We start from the raw sequence: 8531 nt of genomic DNA, 5'->3' as shown, positions 1-8531 counted from the left end.
TCGGTTTCCTCCTGTTTAGATTGAAAATGAGAATCTCAGATGTGAAGTGGGTTGATGATTTTATTATGGAATAGGTGGGCAGCCAGTACAAATACATCTCTAAGTTCCTTTAAGTCCTGCTTCTCAAACTTCAACTTTCCTTGAGTTCAGAATCACCTAGAAATCTTACCTAAAATCCAGGTTTTTAGAATGCACCCCTCCCACCCCGCAAAATCAGGCTCATTAACTCTAAAATGGAGTCATAGGATATTTAAACAATCTCCTCCAGGGATTCTCAGGTTGAAGCTGATAGTGTGTGATTGCGCATTAATGCCACTAGATGGAGCCACGAGCCCGGAGAATGGTCTGACCCAGTGGGCTCCTAGCTCTGAGGCTGCTTCACCAAGAGTGGCCACCAGATGGCGCAGTCTATCTGCAGAAGGCACTGTTCTTCCGAGGTGTGGGGTTGGGAGGATAGCCAGGCCTTGCAGAATCAGTGGTCTGAGGGGTACACAGACATCTTTCCCTGCTGAGGTTGGTTCTAGCCTGGAGAAGGCGCTCTGAGGAGACCTAGTTCTATTTTCAGGGTGATGGGAATCCAGCTCCTAGTTCCATCAGAATCCCCTCTGCCAGTGGTTTGGCTGCAGGGGTGCTGGGAGGGGTGGAAGACAGTGGGGTTGGGGTGCTGGGCTAACAGAGGACCTAGCAGCTCTGGAACTAACGGCTGCTTCAGGGGAAAGAATCAATAGACTCAGGTTCTAGTTACACTTACATGCTGTGTGTCCTTGGTCAAGTTATTTACCTTCTCTGGGCTCACTTTTCCCCTCATATTCGTAGCCTAGTCACCAGTTCATTGGGAGGACTGAGCACAGTGACCTTTGTGAAGGTGCCTGCCTCAGTCCTTAGATCAGAGTGAGCTCTTGGGAGTGCCTGGTTTTCTCTCCCTGTGTGACTTGGGCAAAGCTTCCTGTGTGCCTCAGTTTCCCCATCTTTCCAGGACAGCTGTGTAACATGGTGGTTGGGTGCAGGGGCTCTGGTGCCAGATAGCCCCAAGGGGCATCCTGGTGCTGATGCTGCGTGTGATGATCTTAGCAGGTCCTCCTCTCTCTGCCTCAGTTTCCTCAAGTATTAAAATGCAGATGCTGATCATATGACTTGCTTCAAAGGAGCACCATGGGAATTCAGCATCCATAAACGACCTGGCCCAGGGCCTGAGGCTCTCCTTCCAGTGGTGACTTCCATCAAACTGAGAGGTGTAACCAGACCCTAGGATCCATCTAGATCTGACATGCAGTTAGTCTTTAGTTAACAGCCTCTTCCTTTCTTCTTTCTTCCTGACTACACCTGCCTGTCATCTGGGGTCCACCATTAGTGCCCCAAGTGCTCAGGAAAGCCCCAGAACCTTGGACTTTGCCCCAAGTCCTCTCTGCAGCCTCCATGTCATGGGGGGCCTCAGCCTATTTGAACACATCTAAGTACAGGGAGATCACTGCCTGGTTTCCATCTACCTCCCAGTAACCCTCGCTTCTCAGGGCCATTCAAGCTGCGGTGGGAATGTGGGCCCTTCCTCACGGATGCCCTGGAGCCCATGGGCCAGATCTGCACTCCAACATCTCTTCCACCACGCGCTGCCTGCACAGGCAGAACTGACCCCCAGGAGCCTAGAAAGGGGGGTTCTCTGTCAGGCTTAGAGACGTGCAGACAGACAGGCAGACATCTTGCCAGCAGAAGCACCTCAGTGGTGAGCCTTTCCCAGGTATCATGTGGATTACCCTGCACGCTTTTAGGTACAAATAACAGAAATGCTACCCAAATCAGATTAAGTTTTCAATGGCTCGTCAAACTGAGAAATCCAATGTGGGACGGTTTCAGGTAAAGATAGATCTAGGGTCTCAAATAGTGTTCCCAAGTCTGTATACTCTGTTTCCACCTCCGCTTTTGGGCCAGCATTATCCGCTAGATAGAAGCTGGCAAGTGCCTTCTGTACCCAGAGGGCCGGGTGCTCTGACTGGTCAGGCCTGGGCCATATACGAGGGAGGGAGGTGTGGTTTCCCAGGAGAACCCAGTGTGCTGTACAGTGTGCTGAAATGGAGAGTGGGGGCTGAGCAGGCACAGATTATCCTGGCTAGAAGCCACAAACCTGGATAAAAACAAAGGCAAAGAGAGAGAGGGGAGGTGGGCAGGGGCAGAGCCCCAGGAGAGGCAGTGACCCAAGGACTCAGAGACCCTGCGTGGGAGTGATGGAGACAGAATGGAGGGCCAATGGCAAGGTGGGGGCAGCAAAGACAGAAGCTGAGGGCCCACTTGTCCTTCCCAACCTAGTCATAATTGTTAAGCTGTCTGAAGGTCCTTGCATCCACCCACCTAGTCCAGGGTGACCAAAGAAGGTTTCGCCTGTCCTCTGTCTTTCTGAGGTCCTTTGGGTGAGCAGTTGTATCAGCCTAACTTATGTCTCAGCCTAACTCATGTCTCAGCCTAACTCAGACACTTTAAGACCTCAATCTTTCTCTTCACTGTTGGGAAGTCCCACTTGAAGTCTACCCTGAGTTTCTCCTGCTGTTGGTTACAAATTAACAACTCTGTCCTGAGACTCCCCAAAGTCTAAAGCAGTCTATTCTCCCTTGACCTACTCATGGCAGAAAGGAAAAACCTAGGATGGCACAAGAGAACCCCCTACATTTTGAGTCATCCAATCCAGGTCAGAGCCCCTGGGTGCTCATTCTGGCCTTTCCTTTTACTCAGGATAACATCCCACCATTCCCACCTCCGGTTACTGTGCCTGCCCTTCCATCTCCCGACATCTAGGCGAGATTCATTAATTTATTCAACCATTTATTTGACAAGTATTAATTAAGCACCTTCTGTATGCAAACCCTGTTCAGGATACTGGGGCCACAGGTGACATTCTAGTTCAGGAGTCAATAAACAAATATTAAAGTTAACGAGATCATTTCAAGACAGTTGTAGCTGCCAGGAAGGAAACAACACAGGAGGTGGATCCTTTCTGGGGATGGTCAGTCAAGGAAGGCTTCCCTGGGGAGGTGGCATTTGAGCTGATTCCTAATAGATGAGAAGATCTGCAGGCCGAGAGGACGGGCGTGTCAGTTGCATCCTCTGGGAAGTGCATTCTGGGATGCGGTCAGGAGTTCACGAAGTTTTGGAGGATAAGGCCAGAGAAAGAAAAAGAGGGGGGAAGCAGGATGGGGCATAGCCTCCAAGACAGCGTTTCGAAGAAAACATCAAGCGGCCCCAGAGGGGAGCCCCGGTACCCTGTGTGCTCAGTCAGCATCGGGGCTTGGCCGAATGAGCGCGGCGGAGGCTCAAAAGCTGAGGCCGATTCCTGCTGCGGTGGGCGTCAGTTCACTGCACTCTTGGCCACTGAACGACATGTTCTTTCTGGAAAGAAGATCTGTGGCTGCCACAAGAGAGTTGCCATCTCTCAGGAACAGAGAGAAAGCCAGTGTGGCTGGAGTATAAAGAGTAAGTACGGGAGGGAGGAGGTGGTGGGCGTGCCGGTCAACTTCCGTTTGCTCCTCCAGGTGGCGCTCCACCTCCCTCCCTCCTGGGACCTCTGGGCCCAGACTTTGTGCTAGGGGAGCCCAACAAAGGGTCAGAGGGAGCAATGAGAACAAAGGAGGATGTTTATTCCTGGATCCGTCCGCAGGAGGTCCTTCCGGCTGCCGCTTAGTTCAAGGCCCCTGCTCTGTACAATTCTCTGTCCTTTGGGGGCTCCCAGAACTGCCCCTCTTGCCAACTTTTTGGGCCTGTGATGGTCACGGACCTGCTTCTGGCCAATTGGTCCCCCTACACTCCACCCACACACTTTGGATTTAATCCCTTTGTCACTAAGCTCTCCTTGAATTATCCTCCTTCTGATAGTGCCATCTGCTTCCTCCCGGACTCCTGACTGTGTGGAGGGGACATGGCCTGGAATCCACAGGCCTCAGCCTGGGGGTTGGAGTCCTAGTGGGAAACCCAGTGGTACCCGAGGTTCCCTGATCCCAGAGAAGGTCCTGCCTGCTATGCTCCTCTAGGATTGAGTGTGCTGACACACTCCTGTGCCCCCCAGGACTGCTTCTCAGATGTCCCTGGGACCTAGAGGCAGAGACAAAATGAGGGAGGGCTGTGACCTCAGGCAGAGGGTCTGACTGGTTCTGGTTTCTCACCTGTGTCTTTCACTCTATCAGTCAGGAATTTCAGGTTGCAAGTGACAGAAACTCAACCCAAACAGACTTAAGCAAAAAAACAAAACAAAACAAAACACACACACACAAAGTTGGGAAGAAGGGATATCAATATATCACACACTAAACTAAAAAGCACAGCATACTCTGGCTGCAGGCAGGGCTGGATCCAGGAGCTCAGGCTCAGCATTTCTGCTCTGTTTGGTGTATCTTCAACCTCAGGAAGACTCTGTCCTTAAGGATACCTCCATTCTTGCCTCACACCTTCATTTATAGCTGAAAGTGTAGACTGCATCCCAAAAACCTCCAGCGAAAGTCCCAGAATTAATTTTCATGGGCTCCAATTGTTGCCGGTGTATGCAACTGGTGTTCCAGGTTCTTGTCCCACCCCAGAAAGAATTCAGAGACAAGACGTAGTGGTTAAAAAAAGTAAAGTGAGGATTTACTAAAGGATGGATAGTACACTCTCAGGGGGAGAGTGGGCAGGCTCAGGTGAGAAGCTGCCCTGAGTTTCTTTGGCAAGTTAGTTACATAGGGTGTAAAAATGAATGGATGGAAAATTCATTGGGGAGGGAAGGGTTTGGGGTCATATTCCCTGATTATCATCCCAACTCCACCTTCCCAAAGGGAGGAGGGATTTTTGTCCTTATTTAGTCTGGATCGGAAGTGTCATTCCATCGGTGCATGATGGGTACTTCTGATCTGCAAGGCTGGTTTTATTGAAATGAGGGCATAATGAGCAAATGGTTACATTCGAACACTGGCATTTCCTGCCTTTTCTCACCTTTCTTTGTTGATCTCCAGGCAACTCATCACCCCCCAAAAGTGTGACCCCTTATCAGCCCAAATGTTCCCGCTTTTCTTTCTCTGCCCAGGGACCCCTGGTGTTTACATGATGTGTGGTTTCCTGCATTGGGCTTGTGCCCCTCCTTTCTGCCCAATTCCTGCCATTTGGTCTGCGTCCCCCTTTCTCTCCTCATATCTAGCTATCTGCCTGCTCTAACACAATAGATTCAAAAGCCTACGTCTGAACCATCACCCAGCCAGTGGTTTTGGATCTGCTTTTTAGCCAAGCCTGGGTCACATGGAGCCGGGAGGTAGGTCACATTCACTGAACCTCACAGACCAAGAATTGGGGAGAGGAGGTTCCTTAAAGGAAAATTAAGAGGCAACTACCAAAACCAGGAGGACAGGGCCTTGGAAAAGTATTAACAACAGATGGCTGCTACCTCCCCGGAGGCCTTGTTTTCTTGTTTGGTAGCTCACATCGTTGTTTTACTTCTTCATCAATACAAATTTTATTTTTTCCCCTCATTTTTAAAAATTTGAAGTATAGTTGATTTACAATTTATTAGTTTCTGGTGCATAGCATAGTGATCCAGTTATGTGTATATATACATCTTTTTTTCATCTTCTGTTTCATTACAGGTTACTACAAGCCATTGAATATAGTTCTTCGCGCTGTACAGTAGGACCTTGCTGTTTATCTATCCTGTACATAGTAGTTTGTATCTGCCAATCCCAAACTCCCAGTTTATCCCTCCCTCCCACCTCCACCCCTGGTAAATTGGTAACCATTGTTTTCTATGGCTGTGGGTCTCTTTCTGTTTTGTAAATAAGTTTGTACAAACTTTATCTTGATGCTGATGTACCCCCGCATCTGGAACAGTGTTCAGTAAAATGTTCCTGAATGAATGAATGAATGAATGAACGAGTGGCAGAAATTGATGCCATGTCCTGGTGTCACCTAATTGTAACTTGTATTAATTTCTTAGAGCTACTGTAACAAAATAGCACAAACTGGGTGGTTTAAAGCATCAGAAATTTATTTTATCATAGTTATAGAGGCTAGAAGTCCAAAATCAAGGTGCCGTCAGAGCCATGCTCTCTCCAAAGGCTCCAGAGAAAAATGCGTCCTCACTTCTCCCAACTTCCAGGGGCTCCTGACGGTCCTTGGAATTCCTGTCTTGATGCTGTGTCATTCCAAACTCTGCCTCCATGGTCACGTGGAGTTCTCACTGTGTGTCTCTGTGTGCAGATTTCTTCTCTTTTTAGGATGTAAGTCACTGGATTAGGTCCAGTATGACCTCATCTTAACTTGGTGGTACCTGCAAAGACTGTTTCCAAATGAGGGCACATTTACAGGTACTGGAGGTTAGGCCTTAAACATATCTTTTGGAGGAACACAATTTACACCTGCATTACGATCGGCTAAAAGATGTTGCAGTAACAACTGCATGCCCAGAGCTCAGTGGTCTACGAAAGTTTGTTTTTCTACAGGGAGACTGGTTGTTTTCATTCTGTGGTTCTGTCATATCAACATGGGGCTCCCAGGGTTACCACAGCTCCCAGGGTGACCATGGCAGGTTGCCACTAAAAAGAGAGCTAAAGGGGTCCACAGGGGTCTTGGAGTGTGTCACATGCACTCACAAACAAGTCCATTATCACCAGATACTGACTATGTTCTGCTAGTCCCCTGGGTATCAGTCGCTGCTGGGCACTGCCACTGCTCTGCTGGGCACCAAGGACACCTGCTTTTGCAGCTGTCCCCATTTCTAAATGGGTACCAGTCACCTACACTGGACCCCAATGCCTCTGGATTGCCAAAACTACACAGGTTGTGAAGAGGTGCAGTCAAAGCTGCCCTGTGCCAGAGGACCCCCAAAGCAGTGTTGTTTATTCCCACATGTCTTACAAAGATTTTTGGGAAAAGGTTAAACTTCAAATGGGGTGAGTGATGTAAATGAGCAAAACTGAGCTGAGTGAGTCACATGAGGGGCAATAGAGAATGGTGGGGACTGTGGCAAACCAAAGTCCACGCCTCATCTAGCGGAGGCAGCCACTCCTTAACTTCAGCTAATTGTTGCCATGTGGAAACTGGCACCCAGTCTTGCCAGATTTGGGGGAAATTTTTGAAAGAAAACCAGACAGTCAGATTTTTACATGAAGTTTCCCAAGTTTCAAAATGCTGTTCAGGCGGGATTCAGCCCACAGGCCACGAGTTTGTAAGCCCTGCTTTAGTGAGACAACTTTTTCCATTTTCACTCCCAGCTCACTGCTCTCCAACTTGGCTCTCCAGTTATCCAGAGGACTGGACTGGAGCCAAATGGGGCTGAGCTAGGAGGCAACCCCCCACCCGCACCCCACTGACCTCAGACTCACCCTCCCCCAAGCAGTCAGGCTTCTCCCTGGGTCAGGCTGATGGGCGGGTGTCCTTCCTTTGGGGTTAAATCCCTCCCAAGGGGCGCCTTTCAGACTGACTCCTGGCTGACCAACAGCGCATGCCTGCCAGGCAAGCCTGTACTTGTCTGAAACCCACTGAGACCCAAGCTGCAGAGGCTTTTCTGGTTCTTAGGAGAATGACCAGACTCATCGCTATGACGTCTAAAGTCCTCACAGGCAGATTGTTGCTGATCCTTTCAGCTCGTGACTTTGCTCCTTTAATGGGTCCCTGCTGACCCCCAGTCCTATCTCCTCACCCCGCCCCCTGCCAGATCTTCAGATAAAGGAACTTCCTTCTCCAGTGCATCAAGCTGTTGTTCGCCTATGGACATTTTGTAAAGGCTGTTCCTTAGACTGTGCCCTCAACATCCCTCCTATCCCAACCTCCACCTAGGATTCCCCTATCTTGTCGCTCTTCAGGTCTCCTCAACTCAGAACTCACTTCTTCCAGGAAGCCGTCCCTGACCACCTATGCTACTTTAGGGGCTGAGGTCAGGTGTTCCCACAGCCTGCTGGAGTTCCCCATCACAGCCTAGCACCTAATTAATTCTCCTTCCTGGGAGAGGAAGGGGATATTCCTCAAGGACAGGGACCAAGACTGCTGTGTTTCCAAGTGTAGCACCTAGCATTACGCTTGCCAAGTAAATGCTTAAACATTTACAGAAGGAAGAAAGAAAAGGAGAGGGGAGTGAGAAAGAAAGATAGAAAGAAGGGAGGGAGGGGAGGGAGAGACCCTCCACATTGTTTCCATCTCTCCTTCCATTTCTGTCCATCTCTCTCTGTCTCCATCTCTAATCATCTAAAATCTCTTTCTCTGACAATCCATCCATCAGTGCAGCTGATCATCTGTTTCTGACCCTTCCCCGCCATCTCTGACCCATGCCCCTGGGAGTGGCCGGAGTGCCCGCAGTCCTGCCCCTGCAAGTCACTCCAAGATCCGCTGCTCTCCAGGCTCAGGAGGTCAAGAGCCTAGAGTGCACGCGCCAGATGTTTCCCCACAGAGAGTCCTTAGGTTTCGCGCCTGGATTACGGAATAGAGGTTGGGCGGTCGAGCCCTGCTGGTGCTTGCAGCCGAGGGGGAAAAGGCGGAGAAAGGAAGAGAGGAGAAAAGAGGAGGAGGGCGAGAGGGGGAAGGGGGCGGAGAGG

The sequence above is a fragment of the Camelus bactrianus genome, chromosome 9 (assembly GCF_048773025.1).
Source record: "Camelus bactrianus isolate YW-2024 breed Bactrian camel chromosome 9, ASM4877302v1, whole genome shotgun sequence".
Classification (NCBI taxonomy): Eukaryota; Metazoa; Chordata; class Mammalia; order Artiodactyla; family Camelidae; genus Camelus; species Camelus bactrianus.
This window is presented reverse-complemented; position numbering follows the sequence as displayed.